At 43.4% G+C, this 19,610-nt stretch overlaps 1 protein-coding gene across 8 annotated transcripts in view; it reads left to right on the top strand.

Annotated features, from left to right (window-relative positions):
- Nucleotides 1-19,610, top strand: part of AMPD3 (adenosine monophosphate deaminase 3) — a 176,976-nt gene that overhangs the window by 99,523 nt on the left and 57,843 nt on the right. The window contains exon 1 of one of the 8 annotated variants that reach the window (XM_004453404.4): nt 17,171-17,848. The exons of 3 other annotated variants lie outside the window; for them this stretch is intronic. The gene's annotated coding sequence lies outside the window, so the exon portion shown is untranslated. 4 more of the 8 variants (XM_004453406.5, XM_004453407.5, XM_004453408.5 and 1 more) reach the window with 4 other exon arrangements.

Here is a 19,610-nt window from a genome sequence, read left to right as displayed (position 1 = left end):
GGCCAGATAGTGGTAGAATAGATTAAAAAAAAAAAAAGAGATTCAATTATATGCTGTCTGTAAGAGACACACATTAGGTTCAAATACACAAATAGTTTGAAAGTAATAGGAGAGAAAAATATATATCATGAAAACAGTAAACAGAAAATACCATGCAAAGACTTTAATATAAAAATGGTTACTAGAGACAAAGAAGGACATTTTTTATAATGACAAAAGAATTAATCCATTAAGAAGATACAAAATTTAAAATGTGTATGCATTTAACAATAAAGCCTCAAAGTATGTGAAGCAAAAATTGACAGACTTGAAGGGAAATAGATAATTCGACAGTGAAAGGTGAAGACTTCAACACCCCACTTTAAATAATGTGTCGCACTACTAAATAGAAGATCAATAAGGAAATGAAAGATTTGCACAACACTATAAACCAGCCGTACCTAACAGATAGCAATAGAACACTCAACTCAGCAAAGCAGAGTGCACATGCAACTTCCTCCAGGATAGACTATATTAGGTCATAAAACAAGTCTCAGTGAATTTTAAAAGATTGAAATAGTACAAAGTGTGTTCTCTGACCACAGGTTAATATTAATTGGAGACAACTGGGGGATAATATAAGGAGTGTATAACTGATTTTGGTAGTAGATGAGGATTGTGGTTAATATATGAATATAGGAATGTTCTTCTAAAAGGTGTTAAGAATATGTAATACACGGGAAAAATAAAGCTAATGTAACCTATAGACTATAGTTAATAACAGTTTTGTAATATTTTTGTAGCAAAAGCAAAAAAAGGTACTATAGTCATGCTAAAGGTGAAAGAAAGAATATGAGGTTTAATTTTATAAGATGTAAATGTGATTAAGCATTTTTTTCTCTTTCTCATTAACAAGGAGACCCTGATTATATCATTAACCAAGTCATGTATTTGTGTATCTGTGTAGCTTTCTAAACCCTGGAGGAAAAATGAGTTTGTTTTTAGGATTAGATGAGACAAAGTTTCCTGGAGAGAACTTTTTTGGATTAATGCTTCTATAACTTGCTAAGCTGCCTTTTGTCTGTTATTTTATTTTTTGAATTTACAGTAAAGTTGGGGGAAAAAATCAAGAATGGAAGGAAAATAGGTAAATTCACAAATATGTGAACATTAAATAATGCACTCCTGAATAGTTAATGGGTCAGGAAGAAATCACAAGGGAAATTAGAAAAATACTTGAGATGAATGAAAATGAAAGCATGATATAGCAAAATTTATGGGATGAAACTAAGCAGCACTTAAAGGGAAATTTATAGCTATAAAACTATACTGAAAAGGAAGAAAGATCTCAAGCCAATAACCTAAGCTTGCACCTTAAGAAATTTGAAAAAGAAGAGCAAATTAAACCCAAGTAAGCAGAAGAAAGAAAATAAATTTAAAAAGAGCAGAAATAATTGAAATAGAAAATTGAAAAATAGTAGAGAAAATCAATCAAACCGAAGTTGGCTCTTTGAAAAGATGAACAAAATTGACAAAACTTTACCTTGAATGACCAAGAAAAAAAAGAGAAAACTCAATTATTAAAATCAAGAATGCAAAAGGGAGATTACCATTGAGTTTGCAAAAATAAAAAGGTTTACAAAGGAATATGATGAACACTTATGTTAAGAACAGATGAAAATAGACCAATTCCTCGAAAAGCACAAGCTACCAAAATTGATTTAAGAAGAAATAGAAAATCTGAACAGACCTATAACAAGTAAAGAAATCACATTAGTGGGAAGTGGACATGACTCCTACCATCTGGAGGGTCCAGCATTCGATTCCCAGGGCCTCCTGACCCAAGTGGTGAGCTGGCCCACGCGCAGTGCCTGCCATGCCCAAGGAGTGCCCTGCCATGCAGGGGCGCCCCCGTATAGGGGAGCCCCATGCACAAGGAGTGTGCCCCACAAGGAGACCTGCCCCACATGAAAAAAAAGTGCAGCCTACCCAGGAGTAGTGTCGCCCACATGGAGAGCTGACACAGTAAGATGACACAACAAAAAAGAGACGCAGTTTCCCCATGCCGCCCTATATGGCAAGCTGACACAGAAAGCAGACAAGGGCGGGGGAGGGGGAGGGAGGGGAAGGGAAGAGAAATAAATGAAATAAATCTTTTAAAAAAATAAGAAATTGCATTAGTAATAAAAAAACTTTCCACAAAGAAAAACCTAGAACAGATAGATTTTACAGGTGAATACTATCAAATGTTTAAAGAAGAATCAGTACCAATATTTCACAAATACTTCCAAAAAATACAAGAGAAGGCAAATTTTCCTTTGTCATTTTATGAGACCAGTACTAAACTGATATTAAATGCAGAATAAGACATCACAAGCAAAGAAAACTACAGACCAATATTTCTTATGAAGATTGATGAAAACATCCTCAGCAAGTCCTAGCAAATCAAACCCAGCAAAGTGTAAGAAGCATTACACACCATGACCAAGTGGGATTTATCCAAGAAATGCAAGATTGGTTCAATGTATAAAAATCAGTGTACTACATCATATTAAGAGAATAAATGACAATGATCATTTTAATAGATACAGAAAAAACATTTGACAAAACCAATACCCTTTCATGATAAAAATACTCAACAAATTAGGAATATAAGGAAACTTCCTCAATCTGATAAGAAGCATCCATAACCCCCCTGACTGACATCATATTTAATTGTGAAAGACTGAAAGCTTTCCCCCTAAGCTCAGGAACAAAGCAAGGATATCTTCCCTTGCCATTTCTGTCCAGCATTGTGCTGGAGGTTCTAGCCAGGGAAATCAGGCAAGATGAAGAAATAAAAGAGACAACCAGATTTCAAAAGAAGAAGTTAAATTACTTTTATTTGCTGATGACATGATCTTGAGTATAGAAAATCCAAAAGAATCCACCTAAAAAACCTCTTACAGCTAATACACAGATTCAGCAAGTTTGCAGGATTCAAGATGGGTTTGCAAAAATCTTTTGTATTTCCTTACACAAGCAATTTATTTAACAAAAGTTCAATACTTGTTCATGATAACTACAAAGTATTATTGAAAGAAATGAAAGGAGACCTAAAAAAGTAGAAAGATTTCCCTTATTCATGAATTGGAGCACTTAATACCATTAAGATGACAACACTTCCCAAAATGATCTACATATTCAATGCAATCTCTACTGAAATCCCAACAGGTCTTTTTCCCTGAAATTGACAACCTGATCCTAAAATTCAGGTGGGAATTCAAGGAATCTAGAATAGCCAAGGCAATTTTGGAAAAAAAAGAAAAAGAATAAAGTTGGAGCATGTACACTTATCTATTTCAAAATTTACTACAAACCTACAGTAATCAAGACTGTGTGATACTGGCACAAGGGTAGACATATAGATGAATGGAACAGAATTAAGAGTCCAGCAATAAAGCCTCGCCCTTATAGTTAATTGATTTTCAACAAGGGTGCCAAAACAACTCAATGGGGAAGGAATAGTCTTTTCAACAAATGGTGTTCGGACAACTGATTTTTACAGGCAAAAGAATGAAATTGGATTCTTGCTACACACCATATACAAAAATTAACTCAAGTTTTATCAAAATATAAGAGTTTTGTGTTTCTGAGAACATAAATAAGAAGGTAAAATGACAGCCCACAAAATGAGAGAAAATATTTGCAAATCATATATCTGAGAAGTACATAGAATATATGAAGAACTAATACAACTCATTGACAAAAAGAGAAATAATAATAATAATAAATAGTTAAATAATAGTTAAAATGTGGTAAGAGATCTGATGTATATTTGTCCAAATAAAACATACAAATGGTCACTAAGCACATGAAAAGATGTTCAACATCTTCAACATCATTAATCATTAGGGAAATGCAGATTAAAAACCTAATGAGGAAAGCAGTTGTGGCTCAACTGATAGAGCATCCACCTACCATATGGAGGGTCCAGGGTTCGATACCCAGGGCTTCCTGACCTGTGCGGTGAGCCGACCCACGTGTAGTGCTGCTGCACGCAAGGAGTGCCGTACCATGCAGGGGTGTCCCCTGTGGGCCTCCTTATCCATGTGGTGAGCTGGCTCATGCACAGTGCTGCCACACACAAGGAGTCCCGTACCACGCAGTAGGCACCCCTGCGTAGGGGTGCTCCAAGTACAAGGAATGCGCCCCGCAAGGAGAACTTCCCTGTGCGAAAAAAGCACAGCCCACCCAGGAATGGTGCCACACACATGGAGAGCTGACGCAGCAAGATGATGCAACAACAACAAAAGCGACACAGTTTCCCAGTGCCACATGACAAGAATGCAGCGTACATAGAACACATGGCGAATGGACACAGAGAGCAGACAATGGGGGGATGGGGAGAGAAATAAATAAAATAAATCTTTAAAAACAACCAAAAACAAGTAAACAAAAAAACATAATGAGATACCACTTCATACTCACTAAGATAGCTATAATAAAAAAGACAGATGATAAGCATTGGTGAGGATCTGGAGAAATCAGAATCCTTATATACTGCTGGTGGGAATGTAAAATGGTGCAGCAACGATGGAAACTAGTTTGGTAGTTCTTTAAAAGGTTAAACATAGAGTTACCATAGGATTCACTAATTTTCTACTCCTGTGTATCTACCCAAGGAAAATAGAAATGTATGTCCACTCAAAATCTTGTACATGGATGTTTATAACAGCATTTATTTAAGTGGAAACAACCCACTTAATATTTTTTCCTGCTTGCTGTCTTTTAGTAAAGGGTCCCACACCATCATGGGGCTCCAACCAAACCAGACAGGTCCCCCAAATACAGCAGGAGGCCTGGAGGGGGAGGGGAATGACTTAGGATCCACCACACGTCCCTGGAAACAGAAATCAATCAGACAGACAGACAGGGGCGGGGGAAGAGAAACTGCCGCACTCTTGGTTCTCTCCCTCTGGTCCCCACTTGAAAAGGAAGTCAAACATGCTATGCAGCACCCCATCCCCCTGCTCCACCCATAGCAGCATTTGTGGGGACCCCTCGGCAAGGGGTGGTCCTGAGACAGCTGCCTATCTCTCTTCCTTCACTTTGGTTTGCTCCTGGCAGCTCTGTGCCTCCTTCCCTCCTTCGGCCTCCAGCCTACTCACGCCACGTCTTCCATCACCTAATCGGACCTTCTCTGTCACCTCCTGGGTCTCCCTGCCCTAGAGAGAAAGCAGCTTCTCAGAAGTCTTCTTACCTTCCAACAAGGGGCCCCTGCCAGACCCTCTCTGCCCAGGCAGTGGGACTCACACAGCCTCCCCACACACAATGGAATATTAGTCAGCCCTGAAAGGGAATGAAGCACTGCTTCATGTCACAATATGGATGAACCTTGAAAAAACTATGCTAAGTGGAAGAAACTAGACACAAAAGCTCACATACTGTATGATTCATTTATGTGAAATATCCAGAATAGGCAAATTCGCGGAGACAGAACATAGATAAGTGGTTTCCAGGGACTGGGGACTGGAGGAAATGGGGAGTGACTGCTAATGGTTACAGGGTTTCGTTTTTGGCTGATGAAAATCTTCTGAAATTCGATAGTGGCAATAGTTGCACAATTCTGTGAATATACTAAAATCTACCGATTTGTATGCTTCAAATGATTGAATATTACATCATGTGAATTATTTCTCAATAAAAAATAAAAATAAAAAAACCCAATGACTAAACAAGCTGTTTTGCCAACAGAAATTAAAGTGAATGGAGAAAGTCCAGAACATTGAAGCTTGAAAAGCTGAAAAAGCTGACTGCTTCTAGTTCCCAAATAGTGAGAGACAGTTATTTAAAAAGCTTTGAGTGACAAGAGCACAAGAAGAGGTCTCAATTGATTAGTGTGAATCATGGAAAATATCCAAGCTAAGGTGGGACCTTCCGCCATGCAGCTAGTCTCAGGTTACTCACTATTACATTGAAAGAGAGAGCAGGGGTGTGAGAAGGCAAGAAAATAAAAGCAAATTTGAGAACAACGTCTCAACAAAAGGAACACCACCTGTGGATATTGGCAAATTCAACCATCTGGGTGCAAATAGATTAGACATTTACCAAATTTCTGAAGAAACTGTATTGTCCACGAAACCACAAGCCTGTGTGAAAAGCATGAGACCGTTAGTTAAGCCCGAAAACAACCTCTGCCAGGAAGTTGCACAGCCCCTAAAGAGAGTATTCTCCCCAGCTCTCTCTTTAGATGTGGCTAAGGAGGTTAAGTAGGAGGAAGCCCCCAGAGAGAGGTGCCCAGGATGCAGAGAGCAATGGACCAGGGTAGGCAGCCTTTATCATATCTGCCCACGGTGTCTCCGCATTGCTGCAGATCAGTGACTGCTGTGGGTCTTTCATTCTTTGCCTTTCAGATGGGGAGTGTGTTTTTGTAGTTACCCTATTTCTCTTCCATCATCATATATTTGTATGTTGGTGTGAGAATGAGGCAGACGACTTGCCTTTTTAGTTTACAGGTCTACAGTCTAAGAGAATCCACATCTGTTCTTAATGGAAATTGCAGAATGCAATGCCATATTGGACTTCAGGTTGTCTCCCATGAGGAGGGGCTGCAGATGTTCTCTGTGGGGAAAGAAGGAGACAAAGAGATAGTTAATGACTGGAAGAATGTACTGTGCTGGAGATGGTTAGTGCTTAACAAATAGGCCCAGCATCTAAATTTTCTCTGTATTTCCCAGCCTAGCTATTATTGCATGCCCTGTGACTGGATTCTGCTTAATGGACTATGGAAAGAATATATGGGGTATATGCCACTTCCAGGCCTATCAGTAAACCTCCTCATCGGCCAGTACTTTTCCTTTCTTGTAATGTCTTCCTGAGCTTTTGGTATCAAGGTTATGCAGATCTTGTAAATTGAATTTGGATGTTTCTCATTTTTTTCTATTTTCTGCAAGAGTTTGTTTAGATACACATTATTCATTCCTTAAATGTTTATGAAGCCATTTGGGCCTTCAGTTCTGTTTGTGGGAAGGTTTTAATTACAGATTCAATTTCTTTTATGAATATAGGAATTTTGAGATTTTCTATTCCTCTTGTGACAATTTTGGTAAATTATACCTTAAGGAAATTGTGTATTTCACCTAGATTTTCCAATTTATTGGCATACAGAATATCAAATTTGCATAAAGTTGTTTATGACATCCTCTTATTATCCTTTTAATGTCTATAGGGTTTACAGTACTACCCTCCTTTTCATACTGATTTAGGTATTTGTGTTCTTTTGCTTTTTTTATAGATCTGTCTTGCTAGGGATTTATCAATTGTATTAATCTATTCAAAGAATAAGCTTTTGGCTTTGCTAATTCTCTCTATTGTATGCCTGTCTTTTATTTCATTAATTTCTGCTCTTATCTTTATACAGGCTAAGCCTGCCTATGCTTAGACTTCCTCCTCTAGAAATCAGAGTTGTATTTTTATTTATCTTATTGACACTATTTTTTTAATGATTTGTTTTTTTAAATTTCTCTCCCCTTTCCCCCCACCCCCAGTTGTCTGCTCTCTGTGTCCATTTGCTGTGTGTTCTTCTGTGACTGCCTTATCAGTGTGTTCTTCTGTGACTGCCTTATCAGCGGCACCAGGAATCTGTGTTTCTTTTCATTGCGTCATCTTCTTGTGTCAGCTCTCCGTGTGTGTGTGGCGCCATTCCAGGGCAGCCTGCACTTTCTTTCACTCTGGGCAGCGCTCCTTATGGGGCACACTCCTTGCGCATGGAGCTCCCCTACATGGGGACACCCCTGCGTGGCATGGCACTCCTTGCACGCATCAGCACTGCTCATGGGCCAGCTCCACACGGGTCAAGGAGGCCCGGGGTTTGAACTGCAGACCTCCCATGTGGTAGGCTGACGCCCTATCCATTGGGCCCAGTCTGCTTTCCTTGACACTATTTTTCATGCTCAAGTTTTTATTTCATTTGTTTTATTTTTTACATAGTTGAAATCATGCTCTTGTGCCCTACTTTTATAACTTCATATTCTTTAAAAACAAAACATTTTTGGGGGGGGCACCTGGGGCCAGGGAATGAACCTAGGGCCTCATGTGTGGGAAGCCAACACTCAACCACTGAGCCACATAGGCTCCCCTAAGCTAGCTGCTTCATCTGTTTGCTTGTTGTTTGCTTTTGTTTTTAGGAGGCAAACCAGGGCCTGAATGCGGTACCTCCCATTTGGGAAGCAGGCGCTCAGTCTCTTGAGCCACATCCATTCCCATGCATCTTTTAATAGTCACACTTTTTCCTTATCTACAAACACAATTACCAATCCTTAGAGGTATAAGAAAGACACCCAACTCCCCTGAAATCCCTCCTTCTGGATAGAAAACTGAAAAAATTGAGCTGTGTGATTTCATCTGCTGACATTTGAGCAGAAAGTAGAGTATTCAGAAAGTCTATGGAACGATTGCTTAGACAAAGCTGTCCCTCATCACACAGAGCCATGGTGCTGGTGGGGAAGGCTGGTGTCCTGAGCATCAGGAAGCAGCACTGGGGGGTCTCGGGTAGTGGTGGACATGTAGGCAGCAGTCTGTTGGCAAAAGGATCCAGGTACCTCTTAGGAAAGGGTCCAGCCTGAGGATGTTGCTCATGTGTCCTGACACAGCCTCAGAGGGAGGGGCTCTCCTGGAAAGTGAGTAAAACCAGGGCAGTCTCACGGAACGTTCTGAGGGACTAAGAGAGTACAGGGCTACCCTACTTAGTGATCCACAGGAGATAGGAGGGACCATTCCCCTTCACAGTGGAAAACCTTGGGGACCACATTGGACACAGCTGTCTGAACCATGAGCTGGACCAAACCATGTGGGTCAGTAGAAGGTGGGACTGAAGACCTCCACAGTGGAATGCCAAGAGAGCTAGCCATGACCTCAATGTTCAGTCCTATTGGGCACCAGGCGCCAGCTACCAAAAAGGGAAAGGGAAGCCAGAGGGCAAAGGAGGTGACTCTTAGCACTGTTCTTAAATCCTCATCTAAGGAAGAAAGGAGCTAGAGGGGCAGGTTGGCTCAGGCAGGTGCCTGCTGCCATCAGGTTCAGAGGGAGACCCGCAGGTCACATCAGAGGCAGGGAAACCCATTCTGAAGAGAGGGGCTTAGTGAGATCTTGAGAAGGGTCTGGAGATAGGCTGTGAGGAAAGGACCTATTGAGTTGGCCTCCAGGAGAACAGGAATTGGCCAGGCAGAACCGGACAAGTGAGATGACATGGAATCTGGCTGTGTTGGAAGTCTGCTGGTTAGTCAGTGTAGCTGCTCTTTCCTCTTGCTTCTTCGGCCCAGGGAAAGTTACAGTCCTGTTGTTACTAGCCCTGGAGTATTGCCCAAACCTGCATAGTTTCCCTGTCCTCTTTCCACTCCTTTGCAAATAGTCCTTCTATTAAACTCTCCTCAATTACCCTATTATGAAAGTAGCATCTGTTGGCTTCTGGGAACTTACTGATAGAGAGGCCATTCTGTTGATATCTCTAGGGAGTCCCCCACCCCCACCCCACAACTCTGGCTCTCAGCAACCAGCTCTGAAGAAGGAGTTTAAATAGTAGACTCCAGCAGAAGTGTGTGAGGAAAGCCCAAAAGCTAAGAACATTGACTGTGACTTCTTTGACATATTTCAGAGATCCCTGGTAGGAATGGAATTTGGCAATTCGTTAGACCTTTCTCGCTGGGATGGGTAGAGAGTAGACAGATCTGATTTGGAAGGAGGTGGTGTGTTAGGGGGCAAGGAGGCTTTGATAAGAGCTCAGGGCTGCTGACATCGCCCTTATTGCAAGGGCTCTTTGGAGAAGGTCTGAACAGGTCAGACACTGGGGGAAGAGAAATAATTAAAGTTGGAACCTGATGAAGAAGAGACAGAATGGCATGGGTGGTACCTGGAACTGGAGTGCTTGGCATGGTGTTTGGCACTAGTGGGCTACTTTGGCAGAAAGAAGGGAGATGTTTACAAAACAGCTAAGGAAGAAGGATGGATGTTTTCATTCTTCCCCACTGACTTTCTTAATATACTCATGTGGAAGGAATGTTTAAGAGAGACAGGGCTGGAAATATTCAGAGGTTGGGGGTAGGGTGGGCATGAGGATTTTTAAAGCAAGTTTGTTTTAAGTTGAATAAATCCTGGAAAAGTGACAGAACTTGGAAAAATTAAACATAGCATTACCCTGGAGCACTAAATCTGTTTTATTTGCCTAAGCCATGCGGTACTTCCCCTTAGTAAAATGAAGAGTTTATGAGCGTTTAAAATTGAGCTTTTATGGTGTAAACTTAGAACGTTCAATCATGCATTTGGGACAGTGGTAAAATGTGCTTGGGGGGAATGACTCAGGTACTGTCCCCCAAAATTTTCCCAGGGCCTTTTTACATCTGGTGCTCTATGTCTGGAACCCTCTCCCTCTTCTGCATACTCTGAAGGTTTTCATGTTATATTGTGATAGAACACCTGTACATTGCCTCATCATTGCTTGAAGTCACATTTTCATGTGGTCCTGACTCACTCACTGGCTGGTAGGCGCATCTGTTCTGCTCACTATTGCTGCTCTAGGACCTACCACAGGGCCTGGCACCTGGTGAATGCTCAGTAGCTATTTCATGGAAGAGCTTTGCAAGCATGTTAAATTGAGACTAGTTTCCCAAGTAGGAGAAGGGACCACATAATACACGATTCTGGTATGCTATGACCTCATGGCCTGCATTTCTTTGTGCAGAGACCTTTTTATGACACCAGAGTAGCAGGGAGAGGGTGGGTGATGCCAGCATGGTGACTGTCATCATCTGGATTCCTAAGGAAAGACAGGGAAGAGCTTAATCAGATTGAATCTTGCCCTCGTGGCAGGAGAGACGTGCAGATCCTTTGATTTCCCTGAAACTTCCAAAAGGTTTTTGCTTCACTCAGAGTATTTGGATCTTGGAGATGGGGCTCTGAAACTCCTTGGGGGAAGTCCTGAGGTGGTAAGGATATCTCAACAGCATTGTGTTGGTATTTATTCTCTACTTTCTTTGATGGGAGATTTTAGCCCTGGTATAATCCTGCTAAACATGATAACCAGTAGCAATTCTATTTGGAAGGGAAGGCTAAGCCTTAGTGGAATTATATGTGAGAGAAGAAATATTAGTGTCTTTGGTCAGTGGTGTTACAAGGCAGCTCTGTGTGGTCAATGAGAGACAAGTAGTGTGATATGGCTGTTTCATTAAAAGGTGTTTGGCAAATGCCCTCTGCCTTTTATTCTTCGTCCCTTCCTCCTTCCTGCTCCATGAAACATGAATGTAATGACTGGAGCTTTGGTTATTGGCTGTTCTTAGCAAAGAAAGGGGACTACTCCTTAACACAAGGATAAGGGCCATGCCCACGGGATAGTAGAGTGGTAGCTGGAAGGAATCTGGGGGTTTTGTGGAGCAGCCCAGGATTGCAAATTCTGAGCTGAGAAAGAAACTTTTCTCTTACTTTGGCCATTGTTTTAGGTTGCTGTTACTCTGTGTTGAATCTAATCCCAACTAATTCATTTGGGAATACTGAATTATTGGTAAACCACAAACTTTCTCTTAAAAAGATAAGAATTTTGCCATAGAAGACTGAGCTTTGATTTGGCTAACATGAGGATTGTCTGAAATGTGATGAAGATGGGCCTGTGACTGGGGTGCATTTTTTGGGAGCAGCTGACAGATGGCTAGATGGCTGAGATTTCTAACTGATTTATTCCTGCTCCTCAAAGACCTACCCTTTATACAAATTATGACCTGTGGAAAGTTTTTCCCACCCTGACTCCTTGGGGCTTGTCTGGTGTTTTCCCCAAGATTTCTGAGGATCCGTGGGTGGAGCCTCTGTGTCATAGTGATCTTTTGACCCACATTCCTTATTATGTGCTTATACTCTCTCTTCCCCCAGCTGCTCTCCATTCTCTCTTGGGCCTTTCCAGTGTAGAGCATGGCCCTTTTCCCCTTTCCCCCAGAGCACTTTCTAAAACCACTTTGCCTGTAAAGTTTGGGAATAGCTGGATAGTTGAAAATGAACCATCTGCCCTGGGCCTGTTCATCTTTTAATGGTGCAAAGAGACAATGAAGCTTTGAGATAACATTTTTTAAAATTCAGTTTTTAATATTTTGATTTTTAATTTCCCAAATCAAATCCTTCAGCTGAGATCTGCTCCCCCATCCTACCCAGGGGTGTTATATCCATTAGTGTGATCATAGTTAGACTCATTCTGAAATATTCAGATGAATATTCAGGAACTTTAAAAACCCCTGTGCTTCTGATACAATTTAAGCTGTTCCCGTATCTTCACATGTCCCTGGTAGCATCCACAGAGTAGTGTGGGTAGTTTGGGAGCTGATGGGAAACAGCCTCTTCTGAGGCTCTACTCTGCTCATCTCCTCCCCTCCTCTCTCAAATAATTCTAGAGAACTATGGTCATGCTGGAATTTGAAATCTGAATTCCAATTATAAGACAAAAGATGAAGGGAGTTTGGGGATAGATGGTTTAGGGAGTTCAGACAATGGGTTAAATGTGCAAGGCCGTGTGAGGTGGTAATTCCCATCTACAGGTGCTCACCTGCAGTCTCATTACAAGGTGTAATGACTAGGCTGATGGTGGAGTTTTGGAGCGTATGGGAGAAGCGTAAACATGGGAACAAGCACATGGTGGTGAGCTGGGGCAAGAAAACAGCCTCTCTACTTGTACAACTTTGGATGACCTTGCATAGAGCACTGAAGGGAGGCAGCGACAACAGGGTGATCTTAAAGGGAAAGGGGCCTACCAATTCCCGGACTTCGATTTAATCACAGAAACTGGGTGCCTATCAGCAGATGGGCATATTCTGCGAGCATCAGCCCCCTGCCATGCCCTCAACTACAGAGAGAATTCTGTGGTAATATGCTGTGGGTTCCCGGCTTCAAACCCATACTTGATGGCCTTCCTTCATTCCAGTCCAGCGAAGAGTGGCTGAGGGACTCTAATCCCAAGAACCCCAGAACCCAGTAAATGAAACTCAGCACCAGTCCTCTTCCTGAGTGCTATCCTCCACCCCCCCACCCCCAGCCTGGGTATGGGGCCCAGCACATTCTCCCCAGCTTCCTGTGACAATAGCTCCATTTTTTTTCCCTGAGTGAACGTGCTCCTGTGCCTGGGTCCTAGCTCTCATTCACACTAATTTTAATAAAGTGCCCAGATTTGACTCTCTTCTTTGTAGACACCAATTTAAAAAAGAATGAGCCAGCTGTTAACAGGAGTGGGACTACCATCCCTGCTGTGGGCGAGCTGTGGGAAGGCTCCAGCATGCTTTGGCCTAACAGAACTACAAAGGATTTACAAGTCCAGGGGAGGAAATGGAGCCTCCAACTGGAGAGGAAGGTTGGGGGAAGGCTTGTACTCCCTTATACCACAGCACCAGGGTGGGCTGGAATGCCTTGCCATGTCTGGAGCCAAGAAAACTTCCCTGGGCATGCATCCTCCAGCCACCATGTAATCCTGCTGTACCTATTTCTGCCCTGCTGTCAAACCATATGCCATGATTTCAGTCCACTCAATTAGTAGAAGGCCTGGGGAACTTTGATTTGAAAACTGGCTGCAAATGACAAGGCTCTGCTAATGCACTCTTAGAAGCAGAGCCCCTCTCCGTTGCCTCCTGGGGGAGAACTTGGTTGCTGTAGCTTAGGAGACTGTAAAAGGAGGCAGAGAAACTGGGTAATTTGAAGGCTCCCACACCCATCTCAGGAGTGTATGCACATTGTGGAACAGTTTTGAGAAGAGGGCATTACCAGAGGGGGGACAAAGACCCCCCAAACACTTCTTGGTTTCCAAAAATGCTTGGCTAACTCCCATCTCTCAGTGGTGCCAGGAGTCAGGGTCCCGCTGGAGGTAAGCCATAGCTCTGGTCCCAGGTACTCTTCTGGAAGTTCAAAGGTGTAAATAATTAGAGTTTCGGCAGATATGGGGGAGAGGAGGAGATGATTAGGATATCTGGCCCCTGGTGAATCTCATGGAGTTGAGACTGGTAGTGGTGATGGTGCCAGGGCCTGGTGGAGTGCAGTGTGTTGGCAGAAATTGGTTAGGTGGTGTTGACACTGAACTGAGGCGAAGGAAGGGATGGGCTAAATCAGTGGTTTTCCAAGTAAAGTATGCAGGATGATCAAATTGGAATGGGAACAATTAAAACTTCTATTTCCATTTGTATTTTATCTAAAAATAAAGAAATTAAGCTTTACCAATGTTTTCCTTATGGATTGATGGAGGCACCCTTATGCAGCCCATGTGCCAGGTGGTAATATCATGTATCATACCAGAGGCCTCATCAGGGAAGAAAGGGAGTTGTAAACACAGGGGACAGAGAGAGGGCCAGGGTACCCTCACTGGTCTGTTGCTTTCAAGTGTATCAGGAGGTATTACAAAGTACTTAAACTCCACCCTGATTATATTATCTGGTTTTAACTAAACTAATTTTCATGAAAGATATACATCATTAAAAAAGATTCCTGCAAAGAAAACCATAGAATGAAAATAACATGAATAATGCCAGCCAAATTGAACTCAGAAAAATAGCGAAACTAAGATTTTCCTATTATAAACACAAGATTCGTTGCGATGACATAACTGACTCTGACATAGGAGTCAACCACAAAAAAGTTCAATTTATTTTTTTAAAAAGACTACCCTATAATTAACAATCAACATCAATGTATATTGGGCCTGTATATTGGGGCTAATCGTAATTTAAATATGCCTTCCCTATCAGTAAGACATGTAAACAGTATGTACCCAAAGTATGAAGACAAACTTCTACACCTTTTTTTTCAAGTTTGTTTCAAGTCATGCAATATTTAATTGTATACGTTTGTTAAATTTCACTAAATGTAATGAAAATGTTTAGAAATCTCTTTTGAGGTTTCATACTTAATAGTAAAAGATTAAAAAAAAAATCAGTCAATATCATTGGAGGAAAACAGGTGTTCTATTTGCCATGGTATAAGTGGCAGAAATAAAGAGAAGATGGCAACACATAAAAATGCATTCTGTTGAAAGACACACAGAAAACCTTGTTGAAGATTTGAAGAAAAGCTCTTAGAACAAATAATGTGTTGTGGGAAGTTTGCTATTTGGCTTGTGTGAAAAAGGTTAATATGTTTCATTTTTGTATTTGCTGGATTATTTTTCAATGATGAAATTAATAAAGAACTACTTTTTGTGATTTACTAAAGGAAAGTTGTGTTTGCCACAGTGAATGACTTGTTTTGTAAAGTATGCCATGGTTTTTATGTGCCAGAGTAAGCACTGATGCAGCACCTGTCCTGACTGGAATATAAAACTGGGGGTGGGGTGGGAGAGGGACTACATGTGATATTCTCATCAATCGAAGCATTCATTCACAAGCTACAACAGTAAAGAAGTTGAAATTAGATGTGCATAAAATATTAGAGGATGTCAACAATATGGTTAATTTTATTTTATTTTTAAATATCTTAAAATACAGTAGTATCTCTCCAAATCTTTGTAATGAGATGTGGAATATGGCTATGAAAATCTTTTATATAACTCAACAGTTTACTGATTATCTTAAGGCAAAGAACTTAAAAGCTGTGGAATTTCAAGACGACTTTCTTTAACAAAGGGATAAATATTCAAAATTTGCTAACCTCTGCTGAGCTGGCTTTGTGACTGTCACTAGTATGCCATGTGGCAGAAAGACACACATGTGCATGCCCAAACTCAGACACACACACACACACATACATGCACAATGTGTCCTTTCAGGTAAAGGTGTTATTTTACCAGTGAATTGAGAAAGTAACTTTACTTTGAAAGAATCATGTTATGGGGAAAGCAGTTTGAAAATTGATGATTGAAACTGTTTGCACTACTGTGTGATTTTAAAAAAAATTGTATTTATTTACTTATTTATTTTAAAGATTTATTACTTATTTATTTCTCTCCGCCTTCTCCCGTTGTCTGCTTTCTGTGTCCATTCACTGTGTGTTCTTCTGCGTCCGCTTTCATTATCTGGCGGCACTGGGAAACTACAGCTCTTTTTTGTTGCATCATCTTATTGCATCAGCTCTCCATGTGCAGGATGGTCTCCTCGCAGGGTGCACTCCTTGCACGTGGGGCTCCCCTACGTGGAGACGCCCCTGCATGGTAGGGCACTCCTTGCGTGCCGCAGCACTGCGAGTGGGCCAGCTCCACATGGGTCAGAAGGTCCTGGGGATCAAACTCTGGACCCTCCTATTTGGCAGGCAGATGCTCTATCAGTTGAGCTACGTCCGCTTCCCTACTATGTGATTTTAATGCCCAAAATGAAGTGCATCAGTGTCAGTCAACTTTAAAGACTCTTACAGTCATAGTTTTCAAAACTTAGAAACATATTTTAACACATTTTATAATCTTCCACATAAAGATTTCAAGGGTTATAAAATCATATTTGTTAAAATATTTGTAAGACTAACTGATGAAAACATCATTGAGAATATTGGCTGAATGGACAAAGAAGAGTTCTGGTGCATTCACTTTGCAAAATTGGTGGATGGGTTAAAAAAGTGAGAATTATGGACTTAAAAAGTGCAAAGATATATTTCTTCTATTTGGATCTATTTATCTTTGTGAGATATCAGTTTTAACTAGACAGACATTCAGACTAAGGATTGAAATGAATTGAACTTAGAAGCATTCGTTCTAGTCTCATAAAATAAAAAAACCTGATTTATTAAAACCATGTTTAATAATGTTTCTCTTACTAAAAAGATTACTACTAATAATTTTTAAATGAAGGTAGAAAGACATATTGTACCATCAATTAAAAATGAATTAAATAATTTAAAAGTATTATTTCATCTTTACCACATCATTAAACATTTTTATGTAGTGTGCCTTATGATATACGATACATTAATACAGTTGCACAAGTGTATCAATCATAAATGAATAAATTGTAAAAATCGAATTATGGGCTCAACACATTTTTACTGATCCAGGTGTGCCCTCCAGGAAGTCTGGAGACCACTGACCTACAAGAGCTTCTTAGGAGGTAAAAGAAAGAAAAGTGTGCTTAAATGAGACTGTGCGAAAGCAACTGGCACAGTGAGGACGCCCAGTGGGTGCTCACTAATGAATAGCTTCATTTCCCTAGTGGATGCTAATTTGGTATGAGCGATGAAAAGGAGAAAGAGTTAAGGATGGCTCCCAAGTGCTGGCTGCAGAGTGAATGCATGGCCCTGGCAATCACTAACACTGGAAACACAGGAGCAGGAGCAGGCTCTGGCCTTTTCCTGGAGAGGAAATTTGGAGTTTAGGTTTGGACACATTTCCATGGGCCTAGGACCCGGTTAGTAAGGATGTTCCTGAGGAAGTTGGATAAACATCCGCAGCTCGGGAGTATTCTGTGCTGGAGATGAGGTTCAAGAGGCATCAATCAGCAGGGAGGAGGCTGTTAAAAACGATGCGAAGCGGCCGAGGACACCACAGTCGGCCAAGCGAGTAGGAGAAAGGGCTGGCCGTGGTGGGACGGGGGAATGGCACACAAACGTTAGGTCGTGGAGGCACAGCCCCTGTTGGCACCGAGGTACGCGGAAAACTCTTAAGAGGAAAGGGCTTCGCACGCCAACTCTGGAAACTGCTCCAAGCGTTTCAGGAAGAAACGTGTGGTAGGCATGTTGGCATTGGGGGGAGAAACGAATAAGGCACCCATGGTTTTGGCAACTAGGAGGTCATTCTGGACTTTGGGGGCAGGTGTAGAAGCTAGAGAAGAAGAGGTCTGGAAGAGAAAGGTGTGTAGTTGTGTGTGTGTGTGTGTGCTGGGAGGGGCGGGAAGGTGATCCAAGTGACCAGACTGACGTCCGGGAGCAACCGATGCTCGTTGGTCCATTCAGCCACTGGGTAAGTCACCTGTTTGGGTCTGTTCCGAGAACCCCGGAATCTTTCCTCCGAAAAGTCCTGGCTGGGAAGAGGCCCAGGCAAACCTGAACGCCGTGGGGCGCGGGCTCGGAGCTGGAGGTGACTGTGCAGGCGCGGCCGGGGCGCCTGGCCGGCGGCTGACCCCGGGCTGCAGCGCGCGCGGAGGCTCCCAGGTGGTGGCGGGCGCGCGACGCTAGCGGCTTCTGGCCGAGCAACCAGGCGGCCGCCGCGTCCCTGAAGCTCTCAAGTTTCCTTTTGGCAGCGCGGCCGGGGCGTTTCAGGTAGCGGCGGGCAGGCCCGGCTGGCGGGCGGCGGGCAGAGCAGGTCTGCGCGGCTGCAGCGGCGGCCCGGCCCGCGCGCCTCTCCTCCCTGCTCCTCGCCGCTCCTCGGCTCGGCGACCAGGTAGGGCACTGACTAGGCGGCGCGCAGCGCGCAGACTTCTTCCCTGCGGAGGCGGCCCTCCCTCCTCCCGTGGGGCCGGCCCAGGGCCCTGGGGCCGGGGCTCGGCGCCGCTGCGCCCTCTGAGCACCTGGCTTCCTCCCCTGCCGCGGTGTGTACGGCGGTCCCCAGCCGAGTGCCCGCCGGGGGCGCGGCAGGGCTGGGCCCGGGCCGGGGCTGGTGTCAGGGCTCTGCTGCCCCTCTTCGCGGTCCTTGGGGCGTACCCTGCCCGGAGCAACCACCTGAGTCTGAGCCCTGCGGGCCGCCGCCTTCCGACCCGGGACATGACCCTGTCTCCACGGCCCGGTGAATGCGGCGGATGCTGTGCTGCCGACCTGGGGGCCGAGGCACAGGGCGAGACTGGGGAGCGCTCCCAGGTCTGAGCTCCCGCCTACGGCGTCTTAGCTCACAGACGGAGAGGTAGCGACCCCGGGCTCATCCCATCCGGCCGGTATACCTGACTTTCCGGTGGCCTGAGCTCCAGCAGCGCCAGGTGAGTTGGCAACATCCCCTCTCTCTGGCGGCCTGGAGTGGATTCTCAAAGTTCCGAGAAATGATGGGACCTGGGATCTCCCACCACTTCAATGTGAGGACAACCTGGACAAGTTTCTAGGTGCTTGAGGACTGGCCGGATGCTGCCAGTTTAGGTGAAGAGATCTACCTGGCAACGGGGAGATGAACAGGATGAGGGGCTGATGAAGTCGTTTGAGGCCTTCATCCTTTCTTTTGCTCCCTCTGGGCAAAAGAAGTATATGCTGTCTAGTTTTGGCAGTGTGCATTTTCCCTTGAACTTCCTGGTAGCTGCCTTGCTAGCAGAGCTACTAATGGCTCCTCTTAGCTGGCAGAGGCCTCTGGGGTGAGTTCCGAGAGGCCCAGGAGTGGGAGAGGCTTGTTAACTAGAGTGTCATTTCTAGGGACTATTAGGTCCTTGTGTGTGGCTGGAAGCTTGGTGTAAGCAAATTAGCCAAGGAGTTGAGTGAGAGCTGGAATTGCTAGGAGGAATTCTAGCATGATACTGATCCTTTGTTGGCTATCCCCCTAGATGTGGCGACCAACATTTGGCCATCTTCAGGGAAAAGCTGACTGTAGCTGGAAGCTTAGAAGGGGAAATTCTTCATTTGCCCGTGAGGCATTAATGCTGAGTGGTAGCCAGGCAACTGAACCGGCAGGCAGCCTTTGTCAGCTCTCACCTCTGAGTGTTGACAACAGGTCTGTGTAGTTGGCATGGCCTGGCTGCAACTCTGAGGGGCCTGGCTTGCTCTGATGATGAGGGCATGGGGTTGCCTTCTCTAAGAATAGTAGTGTT

The sequence above is a fragment of the Dasypus novemcinctus genome, chromosome 10, assembly GCF_030445035.2.
Source record: "Dasypus novemcinctus isolate mDasNov1 chromosome 10, mDasNov1.1.hap2, whole genome shotgun sequence".
NCBI lineage: Eukaryota > Metazoa > Chordata > Mammalia > Cingulata > Dasypodidae > Dasypus > Dasypus novemcinctus.
Note: the sequence above shows the minus strand (reverse complement) of the source record. Positions and strands in the feature narration are given on the sequence as shown.